The 24,151-nt window shown below is 39.4% G+C and overlaps 1 protein-coding gene and 1 long non-coding RNA gene across 2 annotated transcripts in view; both read right to left on the bottom strand.

Annotated features, from left to right (window-relative positions):
* COL4A2 (collagen type IV alpha 2 chain) overlaps positions 1 to 24,151 on the bottom strand; it is a 139,968-nt gene that overhangs the window by 56,951 nt on the left and 58,866 nt on the right. The gene's annotated exons all lie outside the window — the stretch shown is intronic.
* Positions 19,548 to 21,224, bottom strand: LOC121059822. Its single transcript, XR_005814656.1, has 2 exons — positions 21,068 to 21,224; positions 19,548 to 19,885 (listed from the first exon to the last, which is right to left on the bottom strand). It is a non-coding gene; the product is annotated as an uncharacterized LOC121059822 (long non-coding RNA).

Genomic DNA, 24,151 nt, shown 5'->3' with positions numbered 1-24,151 from the left:
CCCCACATGAAAATGACCCTTGTAGACCATAATTTATTTAATAGTGGACAAGAAGAAAGGAGGTTAATTCCCTGACATTTCAGAAAGGTCATTTGTGAAAGGACAAGTTCGCTTCCTGCGGGAAGGGGGATCTGACCGTGATGGACAAGCGTGAGCTGGGACTTTCGCAAGAGGGCTTGCTCTTGCACGGTTACTGTAAGAATGGATGGGAAAGGGAAGCGACGGCAAGAACCTTGATGCAGCCCCGCTACTGAAAGACAGCAGCAAGCAGAACAGAAGGCAACTCACCAGGGAATAAAAACAGTTAGATGGGAAATTAACAACTTCTGAGCTGGTTTAAAGTGCTAATCCAGGAAAAGGCATTCCAGAAGGCACATAGGAAAGAAAGCAAGGAGAGAAGTGTCTGGAGCATCCATCCACACCGCTGGCCCATGCATGGGAGCGGGACGCTGCCCCATAGGTGGCACCAGGCATTGCCTCCGGGCGCAGCCATGCAGGTGCAGCTGGAGCTGTGGGCATTTCTTGCATTTATGCTCTGAATCTGCATCTTGCTGTCTGCAACCAAGTGGTTACCAGCATTAGGAAGGGGTGGACTTCTGTGATCTAACAGGAATATTGATTAGCAAAGGAGGCAAACCTTTCTCGTGTGCCTTAAACTGCTGGGTATTCAATGCTAAAACACAAGAGTAGCACTGAAAGACTCAGCAGGCTTTAAAAAAAGGTATATTTAAATATGTACTAAATGTGGTTAGATATGGTTATTATGTACTAAGCATGGTTAAATACGGTTCAATATGGTTATTTCTATTTTGAATTTCTCTTTCATTACATTACAGAAGGTTATTTAGCTGAGTTTCACATTCTAGCTCATTTTCTCAGAGAAAGCTTTCCTTCTCATTTGTTAAAAAGCTGTTTTATTTATATCAAAAAGTAAACAGAAAATTATAAAGTTGACTTTAAGTTAAAAATAACTGAAAAATGAAGCCAGTTCAGCCTAGTGGCATGGTAACAATTTGCTGCTCTTTCAACTATATTGTCTGGGCATGCGACATTTTCTCTCAGGACAGTGGTGACCAAATGACATTAATGTTAATTCCAGAGCAGTGATTCAGCTTGCAGAAGGTTTTTTTTTTTCTTTTTTTTTCTTTTTTTTTTTTTTGGTTAAGGAAGGAACAAACATTAAGTCTCCTTAAGAAAGAACTATGAAAGAAGCCACAGTTCTTTTCTGTAGCCAGTAAATGAAAAAATTTTGTACTGTTTTCTGTTCCCACGGTTTGATCTAATTTGTGATCTTCCAGAAAGTTGCTATGTCACCCAAGAAGATAAAACATGCATAAAAGAAAATACGTGCTGGAATGTAGGCCAAGCACTCAAAAGAACTAGTTAAAAGTTTCTTCATGTCACAAAACACATACAATTACGTCAGAAATGCTTTCTGTGCTTTGCAGAGCTGCTGCAGAAAGAATGATATTGGGACCATGTCAATGCTCTGTTGAAGATAAACATCGGAAAGGGCAAGTCTAGACAAAAAAAACTCACTAGGATTTCCATTCTGTCTTCAAAAGATCATTATGTGGAGGAAAGGCGAAGATATAGGCATGGAGTGGTGGGCAAGAAGGACGTGGTGTTTTTGTCTGCAGAGTCAGCGAAGGGAATAGCTCTGAAAGTCCAGAGTATAGTTGCACAAGTTATGAGGTGGCAAGTAAGCTAAGATTTGGGTTTGCAATGCACCAGGTGCCTGTGGAGCCTCCCAGCATTCATGTTCATACCGTGCAGTAAATGGGAAGTACCTTACCCCATCACCACTGAGAAGTCAGCTGCAGTAAGGTCAGCGCGTATGCCAGCGCTAGCAGTGGAGTGGTGGCTGACAGGCTGTAAATTCACATCCTGCTTTATATCATGGTAATTTAATGGCTTGGAAATTTAGAAACAGAATTGAGATATATTAGCAAATATATCTACCTGGTGAGCACGTTCTACTGAATTATGTGACAGGACTTGAAAGGCCTTGAAAGGCATCATTTTTCTAAACAGGATTGTATTTACTGAGCACATGTAGTCATTTATCTGCCTACATTCAGTGTAGTCAGCCAAAGCTACATTCAGGCGAGGGTGAAATCTTATGGCATGATATATCCTAATGCAGACATTCAAACTAGGCCAGATGAATACACACTGAATGTGCCCATTTTAATTCATTGTCTATAAAAGGAGCTTAGGTGCCTAGCTCAAATATTGACCTCCACATTGTTGCTTTCTAAACTGTGCAAGAAGGTAACACCCCAAAAGATCAATTGCATATTTGTTGGTTAGGATGAAGAAATAAACTTGAGCGTGATAATTATGCTGCTTGAAAAAAGAGCTGGATGTAAATGCAATAAATTTACTGAAAGTGGTAGGTAGTGATGCAAAATAGTGGGATTTTCTTGGAAGTTAGAAATGTTTCAACTGATCAGACGATGACAATGCCATGTGCTCAAGAGCATATTCACTTATTACAACCATATCATCTGGCAACTACCTTACTTCCTTTCAGGCTACTCAGATACATGTTTCTTTTAGGCTACTAAGAGTCACGTAAGTGCCACCACTTCTGCATAGTTTCTTAGCTCAATTTCTGTCATCTTTATTCAAAGCATACCAAAATTTCTGCTGACATCAGGCTCTGCTGAAGTTTTGGTATGGGGCTCTAGCTGGAGGGTAAGGGGAAAATCGTCACATTTTAGAAACATGCAGAGTGAGCAGAGCTGGGGCTGGCTTGACACTGTGGCAGGTGCTTTGGGCTAGTGTGAGAGTGGAAGTGTGATGAATGTAGCTATTCATTTTATGTTGGTAAAATGAAGAGCATCAGTCTAACACAGCTATAAAACCAGAAAAAAAAAAAAAAAAGAAAAAAACCCACACACTTATATTGACATGTAAGTGTTGTCCCTCTGAGTTCCAAATAAAAGTTTTCTCTAAGATAGAGTTAACTAAGATAACTTAGAGATGTTACTTGAAATGAACTTAAACATCAGCAGTGAAGTTGAGATCATGAGCTAGTGATGTTTTACAGAGCAATAAAATGGCATTGATTTATTCTTGCAAACTCATTAGCATTTAATTAATTGGAGAAGGCTAGTTTTTAGTCAAACAAAAAATCCACCAGAGACAAAAAACATCTTGCCAAATTTGCTCTTCCAACCAGACAAATATTAAGATGCAGGGTGTGGAGCAGGAGGAAGCAGGGAACTCCCAGTTACTTTGTGACAGCTGCTGTATCATGCTTATATAAAAGGGCAGAATTTGGTCATGGTACCTATCAAATGTTTGACTGAGTATTTTGAGGGACAGCAAATGCCTCAGACATATTTAGCACTATGAGTGTGTTTTCAAAACAGAAGAAAATTCTGTTCATTCAACACGGGTTTTGACAGGATTACAAAAGCCAGACAATTTCCAGGGCAAAAATGCAATGTGTGATAATTCTTCGTCTGCTAGCATCTACATTGACATTTTTTTTTTTTTTCCCCTACTCATTTTATTAGGATCATTGTACTAGGATCAACTGTTTTTTATGCCTTTTACTAAATCACAGCCCACATCAAATCCTAAACCTTGCATAATGGAGGGAGCCGGCGCTCCTGTTTCGAGTAATGGCATGGTTGCTAGTTGGCCAGCCAGGCTCCTAGAGACAAGACAACAAGCAGCACCTGCTCTTGTTGGAACATTCAGTAACAGACCCGAAAACTGATCTGCCAGCCCAATTGTTTTCAAATGGCTTCTGGTGGTGTGTGTGGGAGTGTTCTCAAGATCCCAAAATTCAGGAAGTTTGACACAGATGTTTTCTGTCAGTAGGCGTTGGAAGCACCAATAGTAACATCTGTTCACTTTTCAGATTTGTGAGAACACTTTTTTTCTGTCCAAAAACCATTCACTGTTGAAATTTCTAAATTGTGCAACTGGCCAAAATGTTAAGCTCATTAGGCTCCATGAGTTTAAGAGTATGTGAAAATTAAAACCCCTGCAGGAACTCGGTATGTCATATGCCAATTTTTCCATTCTGTGCTCCTCTTCTGCTTAGACAAAACCGTAACTATTTTTGTGGTGGGAACAGCTATCAAACTGACTTGATCATTTAAATGCAACTTACTACTAGCTTCTTTAGCTGTAGAAAGAATTTAAATCCTTTACAGAGGCTGTGACTGTTTTAATAAATTCTGTGCTGAGATACCTTCTCCACACAGGAGCCCTGAATGCACTCTCCAGCAGCCAGCACAGGGGACTCGTTGCAGACCTTAGGCACCCTCATACTGCAGTCCTGGAAATTTACAGCTTGGGATGGTCTCCGAGTTCCCGGGAAGGCCAGATGACTGGCTCTGAACCACCAGGAAGGACTGGGGGCTCTGAGGCAGATGTGCGCAGCACTCGGAAGAGCCGCTGTTGATACAGAATAAGTGACATCTATTTTTCTCTTAATGCTTCTGTGGCCAGATGGGGCTCGTGAGCAGCAGGGTGCTGTGAGATCATCTGAATGGAGCTCGCACAGTTGTTTTCTCTATATGAGTTGCAAATCTTGATGCTAGTATCAATGAGGACAGCGTACAGATTTCAGCAACTGCGACTCTATTGAAGCCTGATGTTGAGTCAAATTATGACGAAGCTACATGAACCTTAGGTCTTCCATCCAGTGCATGTGACTTGCTAGCATCACAAATACTCTAACACCATCACTTTGATGGTGAGCCTGGCTTCATGCTGGGCTTGTCTCCAAAAAAAATAGTCAATGTAGTCTATGAGAGGTCTTGCCATCTTTAGGTAGTAAGTGGAAATACTGAAAACTGTCAGTTCTTTTTTTATATAATACAGTTAGGTTTCCTGTCTTCTGTATGCACACTATTTTTATAATTTGACAGTACTACATCAAGCTAGATCAACTAGATTTAGGGAAGCTGAATGATCTGGGGAAATTATTATAGCAACTGATTCCTTGGAGAAGTCTCTGTAATCCCACTTTTTTTTTTTTTATTATTATTTTTCTTGAAATCAGGAAGAAGAGTGAAAGTATTTTCCTTTGAATCCTAAAATAAATTGTTCCGTATCACCTAGCTGAAAAAATACTCTCTTTGTGTAATGTAGCTTGTGATAGCAGTCCTGAAGATGGACAAGATTGGTATATGAACTTGAATAGGAAGACATAGTTCTCCAGACCCATTATGAAATCTAATTTTTCCATTACGTTTGATTTGAGGTAGCCAAGTGTGCCCACACATCTTCTCTAGATTCCAAAATCTCATCACTTTGTGGGAAAGGATGCTCTGGAGAACATCATCAGCAGACTGTTCTACAGCTGTTCATGGAAAAAGCCTATTTATTATTTCAAACATTGATTTCAAAAACTACTGGAAAGTTTTAAAACTTTTATTGTAGACAATGTGGGCTATGTGGCTGTTTCACCAGAGCACCAGAACAAGAATCAGAGCAAACCATTCTTTTTGATCGTTTATTCCTTTTCTATCTGCAGATACTAAAGGGAGTCAAAGTACTATTAAACTATAGTGGCAAGTTACTTTTTCTTGACGGAGGTACTATTAGTTTGACAAGCCCTGGAAAAAAAAATAAGGTTGATCTCTGACTGGTAGCAAATGCAGATAATGTTTTACATTAAACAGAAAAGCCTTCCAGACAAGGAGAAACAGCAGAAGAAACCTTCACATTCCACAAGAATAACAGAGATTGTTAAAAAATTTGTTGTGACTACTAATCTGGGTCCCATCACTGGGGACTAGTTTCAGGCTTCAGTGTGAGGAGAGCATCTTCAGTATTTCAGATTCTGGTTGTGGAGTGCCTCCGAGCTTTGTTAAACTAGTGCCTTCCTGGCAAAAAAAATATGATGTGCTAGCAGTATGAGTTGTGTCAAATAAATCAGTACTGTGTTGTCTTCATGAACTTGTGATAAAGTACCTCCATAAAGTGCTTTCATCAGACTCATAGGAGAGACTGCATTTATTGACAGGGAGCTTTGAATTGCTGGTGATGAAAAGCCACAATGGTGCAGTTCACAGGTTAACTGTAACCCTGAACCTCTGCTAGTTTGCCTCTTCTGCTTTACCCTTACTGCTACAAGCAAGGATGAAAGAATTAAGAAGTAAATAGGAAGCTATTCCTCCTTTCCTAAAAATTAACTGATCCTGAAACACGTGTCCTAGATTTATAGGTCCTGGATCCACTGGGAATGTGAAACCTGAACTGCCACCGGCAGCATCAATCTTCTGTGTTTTTGACAATAACAAATGCACTTCATGTTCACGTTTATGTTCATGTGGCTCCTCCAGACCTTTGACCTCCCTCCCTGCTTTCTCCATTAAAAAATTTTCAACTCTAATTTTCTGACTTCCTCTGCACCTAGGAGAGCTTATAGGTTTTACTTAGCTGCTGAAAAGAGACAATGCTAGCTCTTCTACACAAGCTAACACCTGTGTTTTATATTTCCGTCTTTTTTATTTTGTTTTTATTTTTTATTTTTCTTATTTTTGTAAAGAGTCAAAGAGCACTTGTTATATGAAAGCACACAAACTCTGAGCAGTATCATTACTGAGTGCTACAGCACTCAGTACAGACTGTCATAATGTGGATGGTCAAATGAGTCACTACAGTCTAGAAATCGATAACCCCCAAATTATATGGAAAATAACCAAGGCTAACTAATAACCTGCCCTAGTTGACCCTGCTTGAGAGGGGTGGTGGTGATGTGCACTAGATGATGTGAAGAAGTCTCTTCCAACCTTAATGATTCTGTGATTCAGAATATGTTTGATGTCCAGGATCCTCTTTGAGGTCCTGTAAATTAGCTCTTTACCAGATCTACTGTTTACATTTTTTCAGTGCTTAGATTTTTTCTTCTCTGTGATGTCTGCAATTTGTCTGCAATTTGTCAGCAATAATGTCTGTGTATGTATTTATTCTCCCTTTGGTTTGCTGTCTTCAGATCTCTGTGTATCTAACATAAGCCATAAAGCCTTCTAGTTTCTTTAAAACCGATAAGGGGTCATTCACATGAGGCACTATAATTTCTTCCTGTTAAACACTGATAATTACTATGAACTGCTCAGGTAAACTTTGCATTATTAGCAAAAGCAGAGACCTAAGTTTGTGACTATCTGCCTGTGGATATAACAACCATGGGCTTGTTGCAGTCATGTCTATGTGCATGTGAGGTCTCCCACACATTTACAGATGAGAAAACCTAGGCTTCTGGTTCTACAACAGTATAATAATCTTGGCTAAAGCCCTGCCTGTCACTCTAAAGACAGTACTGCTTTATGCAGAACTTGCTGTTCTGAACTAGATTGTAAAAAGTCTCTGCTGCTGAGTTACATGCTTCCACAGTACGACATTAGCAAGCACTCCTAAGAGAAACCTGTCTTTTTTTCTCAACATATACTGATTATTTCATTACTTTCTGGCATAAGAAATAACTGAAAGAAAGTGCATCTAAAAGGAGAAATTAGAATAAGACTCAGAGAAAGCAAGACGATACAGATTTTCAGCTTTCTGTGCATGTTTCTGAGTTAGGGCCATGCTTTTCTTCCTACTCCTGTGCCACCCCCAAACAAACAAAAAACCCACAGAAGACTTTGGGATAGATGCATTAAAAGGATATATAAAAGGAATATAGATGAATTTGTCTTAAAAAGGATGAAAGAATTATCAAGGGATACATATGCAGCAACAAGTGTTGTATTAAAAATCAATGAAAACTTATTTCTTGTCATGCCAGCTGGTTAACCCAACTGCAATGAAGAAAAACTGTCTATTTGCATATTCTTTTTGTTCTCGATGATTTTTTTGGTTTCTGCACATATTAGATACCTTGAAAAGACGGAACTAATTCTAAAAGAATAGAGTTTAGTAACCCCTTGGGGATTACACAAGTTAGGAAGAATTTTAATGAAGCATCATAGAAAAAGCATTTGCATTATTAACTATGATAGAGTGTGGGTACACAAAAAAATCAAAACTATTTCCTTTCAGCATTCAATAAAAGTATTTTACTTCTGAAGAGAACAATCATTTATTACAATTTCCCGATTAATTTTGGTTATTTATAAAGGTCTGTCTAGACATTGAGATGTGGATGTCTTAGATTTCAAACTATCACAGAAATTCAAAGTATTTTATTTATTTTATGCAAAATGGTTATGAGATTTCTGTAGAAATACCTCTTAAACTGAACTTTCCCCAAAAAATTAACGTCTTAATACACAGAAAATCTGGAAAAAAAAGGTAAAATGTATTTTGAAAATACAGGAGAAATGGTAAGGAGATAGATTTAGCAAAAGATTAGAATTAGGATACTGCTTTTCAGCTGTTTAGCTAAGTAACTTGCTGTTTCATTCAAGTCCTATCTTAGAGAAGAGATGACCTCAATCCCTAGTTGAATATCCGACCTTTGACAGTTAAAATTAGTGACGATTTGAGAAATTAGTTAATTGACAACAGGACACAGTGTTCTGCACAGCATCAAGAACACTACTGCCCTAAACCACTGCTGACAAAACAAAGAAATGAAACTGAAAAATCATCTGAAAGTAGTTGGATCAGGCTTAGGGCAAGGAGAAAGAGAAATGGTGAGGAAGACCCAGGGAGGAAGAGCACGCTGTGTCAGCACAGGAAAGGCAGGGATGCCTTGACGCAGCCTGGACTGGCAAGCCTTCATCTCTGGCAGGATTTTTACCACCTGTACTGTTTACTTGTGTTGTTATATTCTCAGTGGGAAACAGTCATCACTCAAATTCCATCTGCATTCAGTCTCATCAAATTGTTATCATGAAGTTATGAAAAACCACCAACCCTCCACCAGGTCTGAAGCAAAGAATTTAGAAGTCACAGCCAAAGCATGGGTGCTTGAAGGCTCCTTGGTTCCCACAAGTTGGTATCTCCTTCAAACATTATTACCCCAGAGCTGTTTGGTTAACTGTTTTCTTCTAGTCTTTTCTGCTCTGTGCTATTAATAAAGCACATATGCTACTTTCCTTTATGTATTCGTATAAGGTACAGCTGTTAATTGCTATGTTTTTAAGAAACACAGCTTTCAACTTACAAAGAGAAATGAACAGTAAAGCCTATCCTGATTCCTTTCATTCACTATGGATGAACAAATTAGTAATACTAAGGAAACATAAATTGTTTTCGGAAAAAAATACCTAAACTGAGGCAAGAGATGCTCCACAAAGTCACGCCAAGAAACATCGTCATTTTTAAAGCCATGACAGCCACGTATCAGCCATTAATCCTATTTGGAAATGTTAGAAATTATACGTCTAAGGTGGAGGGAAGTTGAGAAAGAGAGGTGAAGTTACATGTAAACCACTGGGAAGAAAACTGGGAAGAAAATTGATAGAGATCCCAGAACTTGATGCAGTTCAAGTACACACCTCCATCTCCCACAATGACAGTGCTGCCTTTGAACCATGCTTTGGTTTTTGAAAAGTGCAGACTTCAGATGGAGTGTTCACTGGGTAAAACAGGGTACCTACTGAGAACAAAATAAAATATAGGTAGATTTTTTGTTTTGTCTTTGCTTCTTTCTGCATTGCTTTGCTTTTTTTCTACACTCTCCCTAGACTAGCAGTAGCCAAACAGTAGTAAAAGTGTAACTATTTTATTAAAGAAGAAATTACTATAATGTTTACTTTTACCTTAACAATTTCTAAGAGTGATTACAGAATAAACAAGCAAAGCTACAGGCCTCTCATTCCCCAGAGAGCAGCAGCAGCACCCAGGAGGTTTGGTAGGTGGAGCACAGGCTGTCAGTTTTGAGAGATGTCTTTTCACAGCAATAGGATAATTGAGTTACCTTGGCATATATCTGCTGGACGGAGGCTTGAGACTGGGCTGCGCTGAGTTAACAGCAGTATCACTCCTGTGTGATGAAATGGAGATGGGAACCACACTTCTAGGAGAACCCTTCCCTCCAGTCAATGGCCAAAACCTCCTCGTGCTCACCTCTCTGGAGTTAGGAGGGAGCTCTCCTTACCCAGGTGGGTATCATAATCCCTATGACACCTCAAAAGAACTGCAGGTCTCAGACAAACCCTTTTACTTCTGCTAGTTTGGTATTTGCTAATTATTTTTATTAGACTGCTCCATAAGCTTCAGCGTCAGCAGCAATCCTTCAGCACACAGATAAACAGGACTTCTTAAAATTTATGGAGAAAAATAAGAAAGGGGCTTAGAAGCATATTTCAGAAGACGTTTTTTGTGCAGATTTTAACAACTTCATAGAAGAAATGCTGAAGATATGTGCTTAGAAAATAACACAGTGACAAAAATATAAACATGAAAAGACTAGCTATGACTTAATTTAAGACTTGTTGAATCATGTACTAGCTAAAGCATGTTTGCACCATTATAATTTAAAAAAATCTAGAAATTTAAAACATGCTCAGCAACACAGCAATGCATTGTCCCAAAGATGTGCTGTGAAAAAAAATCATTCAAATCTTTGAGATTAAATATAAAATATGCAAGCATGCATTTAGCACACTTTTAAATTGTTACTCAGTTCACTCAGTTCTTTCTCTAAATCTAATGGAACATGTATATCTTCAGTGAAATACACCAGTTCCTGATCAATAAAACTGATCGTACAGTTTATCTTAAATTTTGGGTCATGATTTAAAAAACATTATTTAAAAGACTACAGATTCTAGCAGTAATCAATATGCCTTGTTCCACTTCAGGAACATTACAAGGCAGGGATTGAAGCACAACGCCCTAGTCAGACACAACTATCAAAAGGGCACCTTGCAGGCCATCTTCAGTGGAGACAAACCAAAGAAATCTGAGAATCACTCTGGCAGGTCCTCATAGCCAAAGTGACCATTAACAGCTTACATGGATACATGGGTACATACGGGGCCACTGAATGAATTAAGTGAAACTTGAAAAACTGTGTTTTATGGCCTTCAAGATATGGCCCAAAATACGCCTTTCTGCCTTTTCAGATAACTTGAGTACTGTACTACGGTCAGTATATGATATGATTGTCAAAGCCTCACTCAAGGTCAGGTATCTTTGCAGCCACACCTACTTTCTTTTTCTTTTTTTTTTTTTTTTTCCAAGCAATGAGGGGTGTCAGAGATGCATGGGAAAATCTACAAAGCAATTTCAAGTACTTAAAACTTCCTCTTTTTAAATGCTTTGAATACTTTTAAAATGCTTCTATATGTCCTCTGGGAGACTGAAATGGTACAACACTGAATGGTTGTTTGTAATAACGTTGTGATATGTACATTTCCAAAAATTGTATGTATTGTAGACACTCTTGCACCACTGCTATGCCAATAAATAGCCCTGACGTGCAGCAGTGCATGGGAGAAGAGCCACCAGCAGCCATTCCTGGAGAAGCAGCTGCCCTACAAGCCACGAAGCTGCTGGCTACACCTCATTGTCGTGGTAGGTGCTCACAGACTAAAAAATGCAAAGTATGAGTTAGTTCTGGCTAAATTAAGCCCATGCTAACTTCTTAGCCAAAGCCCATCAGTTCCTTTTAGGGAGAGAATGGGTGCTATGCAGAGTGGCTGCTCTCCCTGCTGTCCCTCATAAGGACCACGGGAGCCCAATAGGAGGGTCCAACTCTAAAGAAGAGACCAGTTATTTTTGGCAGCACCTGTTTAATAGGACAGCTCAAATGAAGTTCTCGCAAACTGTTAGCTGCTTCTCACCATATATGCCAGAAATTTTTCCTCAGCTTTGTTAGGAGACAGAAATGAGGCATACAACACAGCCATCTCTTTGCCAGCTTTTTCTGAGTGGATTACCTTTTGGGAGGATGGAGGAGGTGGTGAACAGAGGCGACCTTCCTTTGTTGAGGCTGTTGATCTGCCTTGTCTAAGGGAGTCTTTGGTGCTATCCTAGTGTGATATTTTCCTTCTGTTGGTCTTCATTAAGACTGAGAGGAACAGGATAGCACCCAGTACTTGTATCTCCACAGTCGTCATCAGCGCTGCCCATCTGCCTTGAGTAAAGACGACTGTATCTCCATGCTACTGATCCACAATAGGCTCTACAAACGTCAAGTATAGCTCGTGCAATACTCAGTTTTCTTTATGAAGTGGTATAAAATTCACCTAACCATTCGAGAGAGACTCATTTGAATTCTCTGCATGAAGACAACACCACTAAAAATGGACATAAAAACTATAAAAAATTTAAAGTCCCAAGGCCACTTACTATCACAAGCATGAAATACAGAGCTCCTTGTTTAAGTTCTCCTACACCATTCCAGTCTACTCCCTCCTCATTATCTCCATAGAAAGACTATTCATTCATGATAAGTTGGTTTGATTAGTTCAGATAATTTTCCATGGCTATCCACATGCTCTAGTCTGCCTCCTGCAAAATTTCTTACATGCTGCAGAGTTTCTGACTCACTCTCATTAACTTGCTCCAAAATTTGCCTGCACTTCCCAGTGCCCTAAACCCACCAAAAAATCATCATAATGTTTGCATACGGTACTACTAGTTATATATTTGAAGTTCTGAGTGGAGAAATAAGTATTAGAACTTCTAAGCAGTAATTACAGCCATTCTGGATTTGTCTGATCTTTCAGTTGTCGCTCAACCAGACTATCCATGATAGCAGTCCATGATAGCAGTGTGATAATCCTGTGGGAAAGGATTGTGGAAGTGAAATCCAAACAGTGCAGTCTATTGGTTTGAATGGAGAAAATAAGTGGGTTTTGTCAGTTTATTTTGATTATAGGGTAGGCAGAAAGAAAGTGAATATACCCCAATAAGTAACATACCTTTTAGCATTGAAATGTATTCATTTTTGTGTTATTATATGTTTTTAACATTAAAAAAAACTGTGGCTAAGAAAATTTACTGGCAACTGATACACTCTAAATATTTTTATTTACATTTTATTGGTAAACAATCTTCTGACACCTTTGTAAGTAAATAGGCTGTAAAACGTATCTCTAGACAAATATCAGTGTAGAGGGATAAACAGTCTGAGGGAGGAGGTTTCCAAAAAATCTCAAGCTGTCATGTAATATTAACAGGAATACAGTGTGCTCTCTGCAGCACTACTCCTAGCGAAATGTTATGACCATGGATGGTAAAGCAATGAATAAGCTGCAGTTAGTCCTGTTCATGAACCACTGTGTTTGAAGGTTGCACACGAATGCCAAAAAGTCTGTGCAATTAAGTGCTACCAGTCCGACAGATCCCAATTAGGCCATATAAGAGCTTATCACTCTCACTGCTGTGAAAAACCAAACCGAAACACAAACTAAACCACGGCATGCTTGCAACATTTCTGGAATTACAGGGCTAAACAAAGATGGGAATATAAAAGCAATAACGGCACAACTTGCTGCACACCAGCCAACAATTTTTAGGTCAGTCCAAGGAGATTTTAGCACTGAACTTCAGGAGCCCTAAACCCAGAGATGTTTAAGATTATTTCAATGAATGTTTTATAATCAGAAAACATCGATTTGTCAGAAATGATTATCTGAATGTCTTGGTTCAGAAGCCATTGACGGTGGTGGTGGGGAATTGGGACAGATTTTCAAATTCCAACATGGAAGTCTTGGACGAAACCAGAGCTGGTGCCAACCCTTGTGATGGTGAATTGCACAACAGCTGCAGCACCCACATCCGATGTGGTGGTTCAGGTTTAAGTCTAGAGCACAGCTACACTGCCACGTCTATTTTTCTTTCTAACAGTGGTTTTCCATCTTAGTCCTTAAAGAAAAATAATCTCAGTTTTGCCTTATTTAGGAATAAAACATCTCAAGTTTTGAAAACACTTCAGGTAAGCAAAATCAGTTCTGTTAACATTTGTTCTGCCATACAATAGCAAGAAATTTTCCTAGCTTTTATGCTGGAGGACAGTACGTTTGGATCTTGCTGTCTCCTGGTTTTTACACCTGCTATGCTGTGAATGGAGTTAATGTCACCAGGCTGGCTCTCCTGGTTTTATTCCAGCCTAAGATTTCCTTGTGTTGGAGGGAGCTTCTTCAGCTGCTTCTGCAGAGCAGCTTTAATTCCCCTTACCTCTGCTGGAGTTTTGCAAAAGAGGACTTAACAGAAATCAAATCTGCTTTATTTTTCATCTCTTTTCCAACAGAACTGCTTCTAACAGCTATGGCTTTGATAACTAAAGTGAAGGAGGTAACAGCTTGTGCCCCTCCTTCATTAAAAGGGCTTTTATTGCCATCTAACTTTTATTTTCCCTAATCTGCATGTGAACTGAACCACATGCATACAGTTTATAAACCAGAACTCAGACTGAGATTTATTTCTAAAATGGAAAGGGTATCCAAAGGTAGTACAGAGTGAATACAACTCTGGAATAGGTCTTTCACTGGATTGCAGCAGTGGATGCAGAAAAGGTTTCCACTGCAAGGCGAGATTGATGGTGGAAGTCTGCTAGAATAAGGCTCTTTCTGGACCAACTTCTGGCCATTACAGTTTCTTGTCAAAAGGGTATCACTGATTCATAGATTTCTCTGCCTTTCATGATAAGATTTTCTTGATCTGAGATTATCTTAGACATGGCCATTGCCAGTATTTAAACAGTAAGTATGTTGCAACAAACTGTATTGCCTTGTCATCTCTGATTAACTCCACTGAGTTCAATTAAATCACTCCAGTACTAAACCAGTGCAGCTGAACTGGGAACAAATTTGGGCCTAACATCTAACAGATGTGCAATGGGAAAATTTCCAACATCTCTCATTTTTTTTTCTTAGAAAGCAGTTTATAGTAAAAGCTAGTTTAACTCCAATTTCTCATAGCTCAGAATCTCTCACATGAACAAGCTTTAGGAACAACATGGGAATGAAAGAAACCACACTAATATAACAAGAGGGAATAACAGCTCTACTTAAAATACAAACTATTTCACAGGCTTATTTGTATCCATATTATATAGAATCCTTCCGCTGAAAGCATTCCAAGAATGTGCCATTTACCATTAAATCAATGAAGTCAAAGAGCATGGGAATGTACTCTTAGACCCCAGAAGAATCCATCCAGATTGCACTATCAAAAACCTGCAATGTAGTGCAAGGTTGGGACCAAGGCTGATATTCTATCCAAAAGCAGGGTGATAATTTTTTTTTTAAAGCCCCGAATGCATGGATTTTAACAGTACCATTTGTGACCATTTGTCTCAGGAAAGCAAAGCAAAGTTGGACAATAACGCTTTCTTTAACAAACATATTTTATTTGTGCTCAATGTATATGTGAATGTTTATTGGAAACAAATTTTATGTGAGCCATTCTGAAAACAAACCCCTAAAAATAAGTAATTGAAGCTTACTCAAATACATAGCAGAAGCAGGAATTTTGCTGAGTTACTACGTGCTCAGCTTTTTCACTCCATGCCTCATCTAATGTTAGGACCCCAGCTTCTGAGATAAATATGATTCTTGTATAAACACATTCTTTCCAACAATATTCATCTGGCTCTTTGCGTCTAAAAGAGTATGAAACGTTACAGAGCTCTCAGCACTTCATTCTCCCTCTCATTCAGCAAGCAAAAATAAATCTTTGCTTTTTCTGCTGGTATATGATATGCAGTGCCAGGAGCTGCAAAATCCTTCCCTTTTCTAGTAGTGTCTAGCGCACTCAAGAACTCGTTGTTAGCCACAGATGTGGAGAAATGTTAAACAAAGTTGCTACTGCATGATCATCTCCTCCTCCGTAAACTCTTGCAATAGGTTTAGCACTTGCACTTGAAGAATATTCTTGTTGAGATTAATGTGGCATCATAGCTGGGCTGCTTGCGTAGTTTTATTTAGAGTTGCGTCAGCATCCTTGCTAAGAGATCCAGCTAGGCTATTTAAAACACATCTCAACAAGGCAAGAAGATTTCTCGCAACTGAAGTCCTGGAATTTTCATAGGGAACTGCAGAGTTCAAGATTACAGTTGGTCTTCAAAATAAGAAGTCCTTTTACATGCAGGACAGAATCTGGTCCCTGTTTTTTAGAGTTGGCAAGACAGCTAGGCTACATTTAAAGAGAAAGACCCAACAGAGCTTCCCACCTCTTGGATAGAGATGATGATTCCACCCATTTCCTGACTGTGTATCAGGATCAGACACAGGTTCACTTCACCTCCTTTTTCACCTTCATCTGCCCTACACTCTACTGGAAGAGCCCCAAGCTCACCAAGGAGAAAGAAAGATTGTAGGGGTATCTGCACTGCAGGGCTGGCTGCAGGGGGACCTATGGTACACTTCAGCTTAGACACTACTTTAATGAATTAGTTGGTACCAATTACATGCAGACAAGAAATATAAATTCAGAACAATACAATAATTTCATAGTTAAGAGACTGCATTAACACTTTGTGGACCTCAGTAGTTTAATTCTTAGCTCCATCATGGATTTTTTCCTTAACATTGGCAGAGCTCTTACAGCCTCATCAGTGGATAACATTTCCCGTCTTCAATTGTTTGTCTCGTTTGCTTCAACAGGCAGCATAATGTGCAGTGGTGAAACTATATCATTATCTTATTATTTGCATTACTTCTGTGTATCAAGCAATCTTTTAGGATTAGGACCAAACTGCTGTGCTGATATTAATGGTAGTGGTATAACTACAACTCATAATAATTTGGAACTGTATATTAAAGAAGTCCATTTTTATTCTTTTGTTTATTTCATATTACAGAGAAGAAAAAAGGAAGCTTCACTAAAATTATTTGCATGACTTTTCTTACCAGTAAACTCACACCCATTTCGAGACTGATTTGTTCAGTAAAAGCGTGAGTAAGCAGTGTTGCATACACAAATGTGTGCTTGGAGAGCTCTTCGTGTCATGCAGGTGTCCATTTCTGTGGAGGAGGGGAGGCACAGTTCTTTCACATTGGCTCATCATCCCTACTGCATGCCTGCTGAGCTCCGTTCTCTGGAGGTCCACCTCCGGGGAAAGAAATGTAATATGGGCAGCTTTTTATATTTAGATCTGAGAACAACTGAGCAGCCCAATGTTGGCTGCACTGAACAGCTTTTCTGCCTATTGCCATGTCTCCAGCAGCCTTGCAAATTCATGCTCTGCATAGCAAAGAGCCATGTTTCTTTATCAGCTATGAGTTGGCTTATATTCCATTTTCAGCTGCAGAGCATATCAGTAATACTGAGACAAGAAAGTGGACAGATGAAAACCAGAACTTGACCAACAAAAGCATACTTTTTGGACTTACATTACTCCAATTATAATAGGGCACTTCTCATAAAATATTGGCAACTTTTTTCTCTTATGGCCAAGTTCTCCATAAGTGCATGCTTCTGACACAGGGACCTAAAAAAATCTTTTCCTGTTTCTTTTGTCTGTGTATACCAATGTGTGCCAAAAGGAAGTATGTTTGGACACTATTATGCAGCTTGCTGAGAAACTATCTTAAATGTGAGGTTTCTTCTTTCCTACTAGCCATTATGATTCCTTATCTCAAGCATTCAAACTATTTGCTAATTAGTCTCTCTTCTGTTGTTTTTTGTACTTTTCTTTTGTTTTACAAAGTAGTTGCTATGAAAATAATAATAACTCGTGGATGTGAACATTTTGTCCATTTTTTAATGTTAAAGTGTTCTCTTTCTATTGAGTAAGAATGTTAATAGATTTCTGGAAATATCCTTGTAGAAAGCAGGCTGCTAAAATATTGCTGTGAGGTTGTCTGAAAAGCTGGTGAAATAAAAAGACCAAGTCTTTTTGTGAGTAACTGCTACCAGGAACTATTAGTAGGAGCTGAGTCATACCATTAAAATGAGTAGAAAACACACTACATCTATTTGACGTTATATAAGATACATGAGGTATAAAGGCTTCTTCTATACCACTTGTCTGTTATCTTGCTCTAGCCCGAAGAAAGACATCAAACATATTCAAACACACTTGTCCATATGTTAATGTATTTAGGCGTCTGTTCAGACAAATAATGCTCACAAAGTTGTCAATGTGACTAAGAACAGAGTAAAAAAAAGTGTGATCTGCATATGGGAATAAAGCTTTTGACAAGAGCTGTGCAGCGTTTTGCCCTTGCTGGTGCTAGACTTGCTCTGGTACTGCACAGCTGAAATTCACAACTAAAACATGGAGACAGAGAGGTTGTTTCTTTTCAAAAAGGTAGATGGTATCAAAACCAACTCCTAAAATCTTCCAACAGAAACATCTTTCCATCTGCTGCTATAGTTTCTTTATCCTGAAATTGTTCTGTGGAATTTCCTGTTTACTCTCAATCTACTAATTTATAGATCACGTCCTTCGACACCAATGGAAGAGTTTATGTAATTCCCATTCACTGAATTCCTTCTTTTAGAACAAGCTGGATTATTATCTTAATGTGTATAAGTTCAAGAGGGATAGCATTTCTTTGTAAGGAATACTTCTACAAACTTGAATTTAATTGCAAGTTTGAGCCTCTTACTGACAATTGCCTAATTAAGAAAAACAAACAAACAAACAAAATTAAATTCAAACTGCTGGTGTAAAATTTACAGTGTATCATACAGAGTAACATTACCACTAGTTTTGATTTTCCTCATTTTGTGGGCACTTCTAGCACGTACTGGTTCTATCTGAAACAGCAACAAAACATAACAACTTCTCTTCAGTTACCTTCTTAAGAAATCCTTCTTCTCATCACCTTTATGCCTGATCTCTAAGCTCTGGATCATCCTGGGTCAGACCCTGCACTGTGACAGTGGGGGGAGCTACAGGTGACCAACCACGAAGGGAAGAGCTTGTGAAGGCATCTGTATGGAAAATCCCTTTCACCATCTCATGGAGTTGGCAGGACAGGCGGCATTTCCATGAGGTAAGCTGTGGGTCTCTCCCCTACTTATACAGATCTTTCATGATCAGTGGAGACTGGGACCCAGATCTTCCAACCCCTGCCTTCTCCTCCAGCCACATGTTCTTACCAGGAAGGTCTCTCTAGCAAATGACAGGCCCATGAACCCAGCTTCTGCTACCCTTCCTAGGCAGCATGGGAGGAGGAGGATGGATAAGTCACTTTATACTTCCACCAGAAGCATACACTTCCCTCCTCGGTCTTCCTGCCACCTGGGAAAATGGCCGAAGGCAGCCACGGAAAGCTCAGCACACAAAGTGCACACCACTGTGGCTCCTGGTGTCACCCAGGACATATTACAAAATCCACAGCTAGAATGGGCTTGGGAAATTGCAACTCAACATACTTACTGAAGTAAGATTTATATCGCAAAGTCCTCACTGCATTTCTAAGTGGTTTGTTGAAAATCTTCCAAAGGTTGACTTGGGAGCCAGATTCACTTTAGCTTAGCAGAAACTTATTTTAATCAAGTATGTAACACGGAAAGGCTATTTGCTGTTGACTGGCCGAACTCAACTTGTGACTACCTAGCACTCACCCCCAGCGATGTGCTCAGTGCCCACAGCAAGACTCTGAACATGGCTCTGAACCATGTTGACCGTGTGTGGTGGGTACGCCGGGCACTGCTGTAGCTCATAGCCTAAAGTGGCCCTCAGACAACCAAAATGTTACACTGACAATACCCCAGTTCCCTGAGTTTCCAGCAACTTTATTTGAACACAGAGAGGAACACAAACGTCTGTCCCATGACAGCTTATCAGAGATCATGTCTACTACATAAATATTTACAAAGAAACAAATTATCTTCCCCTTGTGCAACACTGAGTCCTGCTGTGTTTTGACCACTCTCCACTGCTGCACATCTCCTCTCCAGCCTTAGTCCCAGCTATCCACCACGGGTTCCTAGACAAATCTCATTCACAACCTTCCTCCTGTCTCCTCTACAGTCCACTCCCACATCCTTCTTAAATCTTTTCTCCAAAGAGCCAGTTGGCAAGAAGAGCATCTTCAGGTTCGTCAGCTGCACATTCCTGGAGAAAAAAAAGGACCAGCTACAGGAGTAGGGTGGGGCTGGCATGGGGATAGCCAGGGAGAAAAAGAAAAACAAACAGGCAGTGAAAGGGTAGGAAAGCGCTCCACAAATTAGGGAGGTTCCTTGTCTGGTAGCACAGATGGCCAGCAGGGTTTCAGTGAACCTTATAGTGAATAAAACATCCTGCCTCACTTCTACTCCATACCCTGGTCTTAAAAGAGTGAAAAAGAAGAAGGTGGCTGGAGCACTTTGATGCAATTTTTATGGGCTGTGAGATGCTCTAAAATCTGTCACTGAAAAACAGCCAGAGACACAAATAGCCAATTTGAGGGCTCACGTTGTTGTTACAGCAGCAGAAAGTACAAAACAGGCTGAAATCAAAGCTAATTTTCAGGAGACGCTGGGTGGTAAGAAGCAGTTGTGTTGTGTAAGAGTAAGCCATCAAGAGGAAGAATGCATTCTACTTTGATTTTTTTTTCTAAACATGGATTTGAGGTCGATAAAGGCGAATGAGCTCACCTCCCAGTAGAGATAAAATTCCACTCATAGAACTGATAGCTACAAGACTGTCCTCATCATACTAAAACTATTCCAATCAAAAAAAAAGCCTACAAAACCTTCCCACAACCCCTCGCCCCCCACCCACATTTCTCAGCGAACAGAAAAAATAGCTGCTGACAAATGGGAGAACTGTCCATCTACTGAGTTGTCAAAGTGTTATGTTTTTGGTATTCACTGGCATGGTTACACTGAAAATGAACTTCTCACCGACTGATATGTTCTAGTAAAATTTTGACCTAAGCGAAGCGTGCCGAGTTATTTTGGCCAATTGGCAGTGGTCGATCAGATTCCGGTTATTTTCACTTTGTTTTGACTGGCTTTGAAAAGGCAGTCCTAAATAGGCTTTTCTCACTTTCTGGAATCACAGGGAGTTGAGGAGGTATCATACTGCATGTACATACAACGCTGTGCTTCCACATAGCACTGTGCAGTTGCAGGCTGACACATACACACTAACACCTCCTTATTCTGATTTACTACCTGGCTATCAAAACAAGGTGTACTGTTGTGCAAGCATTCCTTCTAAACTTTGATAAGGGAAATGATATTAAAACCTGAAGAGGTATACACAGATTTCCACAACTGTTGGTGAATGTCACATTCTTCTAACGCTCCTCACCTTTTCCCAACTGCAGACTGCCATTTCTGGCACTTTCTAGGAATATTCTTGGCCTCCTGGATGGTGCGAGGTTCTGACTTGGGACACATGAAACCTTCTTGTGACAGGGAAAGAGAATTATTGTCATATTAACTGACTATTTTTACAGCATTTGTTGCAGATGTAGTCTTATAGTCTATGCAACAACTCTACACCTGTGATTTAGCTCTTTCTAATAGGTGTTACTTGGAATAAATGGAGTTGCAGCAAACATTTAACTGTAATGTTCAGATACATACATATTTGTCAAAGATCAAATTAAATCTGAGGAGATGCCATGGCAATTGCATAATCAAAGACAGAAATGACAATAGTCTCATCTAGTGACCCTTCTCAATTCTGAATTTTTAAGTATCGTAGACAGGCATGTACACTGCATTAAATATATGAAGTGCCCCAGGCTCTTCTCAGTATTGACAAGCTCTTGGCCAGATGGTTTAAGTTCAGAACTGAACGTTGCTTTTGGAGAGTCATGAGAAAAACAATAAAGAATGATCAGTGATACAAGAAACTTTGCCTATGAGTAATAAATGTGAGAATTTAGCCTGCAGTAGCAAAGACTAAGTGGGTACATAACAGCAGAGAGATACCAGCCGAGCACTTCAGATACTTTGACAAGCTTGCTGGGGAACACTGCAGAATCTCCATCATTGGAGATCTTTAAGAGAAAGTTAGACGCATCTCTGCTGAGAACAGTAGCAGAGATGGCATACCATACATTTAATTAGGACATAAATAAGAAGAAAAAACCTCTCAAATGTAGTAAGTGCTTATAATTTGTGCAATCTATAGAGTCTCAAAGAGATCAAGGCCTCTTTGTGACAGGCACTCTACATGCACATTGAATAACAGTTTAGATAGCTTCCACTGTAAACAAACAAGAGGGCTGAAGGTAGGAGGGAACTATTGATATTTTCTTTACTAAGGTTGAGAACCTCAACCACAGTGATATTAAGCAAGAGACAAGAACCCAGTTTGCAAAATACTGGGTACCAAACGCTGGCACCAAGTCCCCTAAGAAGCCTTCAACTCCCAGATAGTAATTTTTTGGTAAATAAGTGTGATGACCAAAAATCAGGACACAATGGGCAGAACTAGATATCCAACACATTTTAAAAGATTTTATTTAGGTAACTAAAGAGAAGTGAGCTCCTGAAAGATTCACCTTACATGACTTTGCTTCCAACAGACCAGGAGTCTGCAGCTAAGCCAAGAAGGGAAGCGACATTTCCTGTGAGCCCATGGCTACAAAGCAGGACAGCCTGCCTGGAGGTTGCAGCCTCATTTCTGTTGATGTGCTGGCTGCACACACATCTCAAATGCTCAGTAGTAAGTACTGAACTACCAGAAGTACATAAAGTTAGGCCAAAATCACTGCTGATTCCCTGCAGTAGGGCAAACTGCAAGCTGTAGGAATACCTGCTGCTTCATGAGCTAGCTGCCAATCCATCTCAGGAGCAGGGACAACTTAATATCGTATATATATGACAGGGAAATACTTTTTGTTTCCTTTTTTTTTAGTAATAACTTCTCATATACTCCCATGTTACACAAAAATGATGCTCAGTTTTTCTATTGACAAATATATTATGTGTGTTAAAGTACCACGTGCCCCACTCGGCCTGAGAGCCCCAGAACGGTAAAATTTGAACTTATAGTAACTAAAAGGTAGTTCTTACATGTTGCCTATGGGCAATACAGAAATCTAGTCTCTTTGGGGAAAGAAACCTATTTTAAAATCTGTGTTTCTGGTTTCATTTGTCTGCAGGGCATGGGTCAATCTGAAAGGAGAATTGATACACTATAGTAATGCCTGATTACACCCTGCATTCTCTTGACTTGCACAGTTTACTGAAAAGGATGCTAATAAAATCTGTCCTTTTTTCTCATAATGACAATTACAATCTGAGTGACAAGAATAGAAAATGAGACAAGCAGTCTTAGTGGAGCTCATGAGTGAGATGCTTAGCTGATATGAACTGGGTTAGCTTCACTTCCTTCTTGAAGTTGATGCTGATGCTCAGTAACTGTCCTGCAAGAAGGTCTAACAGATGCTTTGCTATAATATACTGATATAGGAGAGTCTTTCAAAGAAACAGGTGTGAACAAAGGAACAGGAATGGTAGTGAAACTACCTACTTGGCATACTGACTACAACCAGTTCAAAAAGAGAAAGACAGGGTGCACAGATGGATCAGAGGATTTTTCTTATTCCCCCTACGCTGACCTTCACTAGTTTCTCTCCAGACAACAAGGAAACTCCCAAGTAAAACATATACCTCCCTAGGCTCATTTCAAGATTCAGAGTGGAAGTCAGTAGCTCCTAAATTCCGTGGCCACCCTTCAGATCAGGAGTGAATTTGGCAGAGGTGAGTGTGGACTGCACAGCCACACAAAGGCTGCACACTAAGTCCTAAAGAGTTCACCTAAGCTTTTATTTTTTCACTTAAGGAATCAGAGGGGACCATTTTTAGCATACAAGAGGACTGTGAATTCGAGCCCTAAGTAACAGGGACTTGTTTTTTTTTTTGTTTTTTTTTTTTTTTTAATTTGTTCATCACATTGTGTACCCTAAAATCTGGAGAAAACCTTCTGTACTTTTGACCTGGGAGACTATAAATAAATGTAGACAAAACACAGACAATAGCAGATGATTGCATATTTTTATATATATTACAGCGTTTTATATGAAATCGTAGCAATATTCTTCTTCACAGAAGTTATTTATTCCCTTAAGCTCTTGATAACTTTGTGTTTAGTGAAAATGGTTGTGCGTGTGTGGCACTTTAATGTAATGACACAATCTGTAAGTACAATAGCCTAAGTTTAAATAATGCTTCCTCACAAAGTTTCAGGCACACAACTAAGGAGTTAAGTAGTTTCCATGTTTGTTTTTCCTGGATCCTGTTCTGAGACTATCTTCCATAGCTGGAAAAGGTCAACATCCTACCATTAATACAACATTATTCCCACAAGTTTCTACAACAAAAAAAAGTTTTCATAAACAAAAGCCATTTTTTAATGTGGTGCATCAAGAGCCATGTT

This window comes from Cygnus olor, chromosome 1, assembly GCF_009769625.2.
Source record: "Cygnus olor isolate bCygOlo1 chromosome 1, bCygOlo1.pri.v2, whole genome shotgun sequence".
Lineage (NCBI taxonomy): Eukaryota > Metazoa > Chordata > Aves > Anseriformes > Anatidae > Cygnus > Cygnus olor.
Note: the sequence above shows the minus strand (reverse complement) of the source record. Positions and strands in the feature narration are given on the sequence as shown.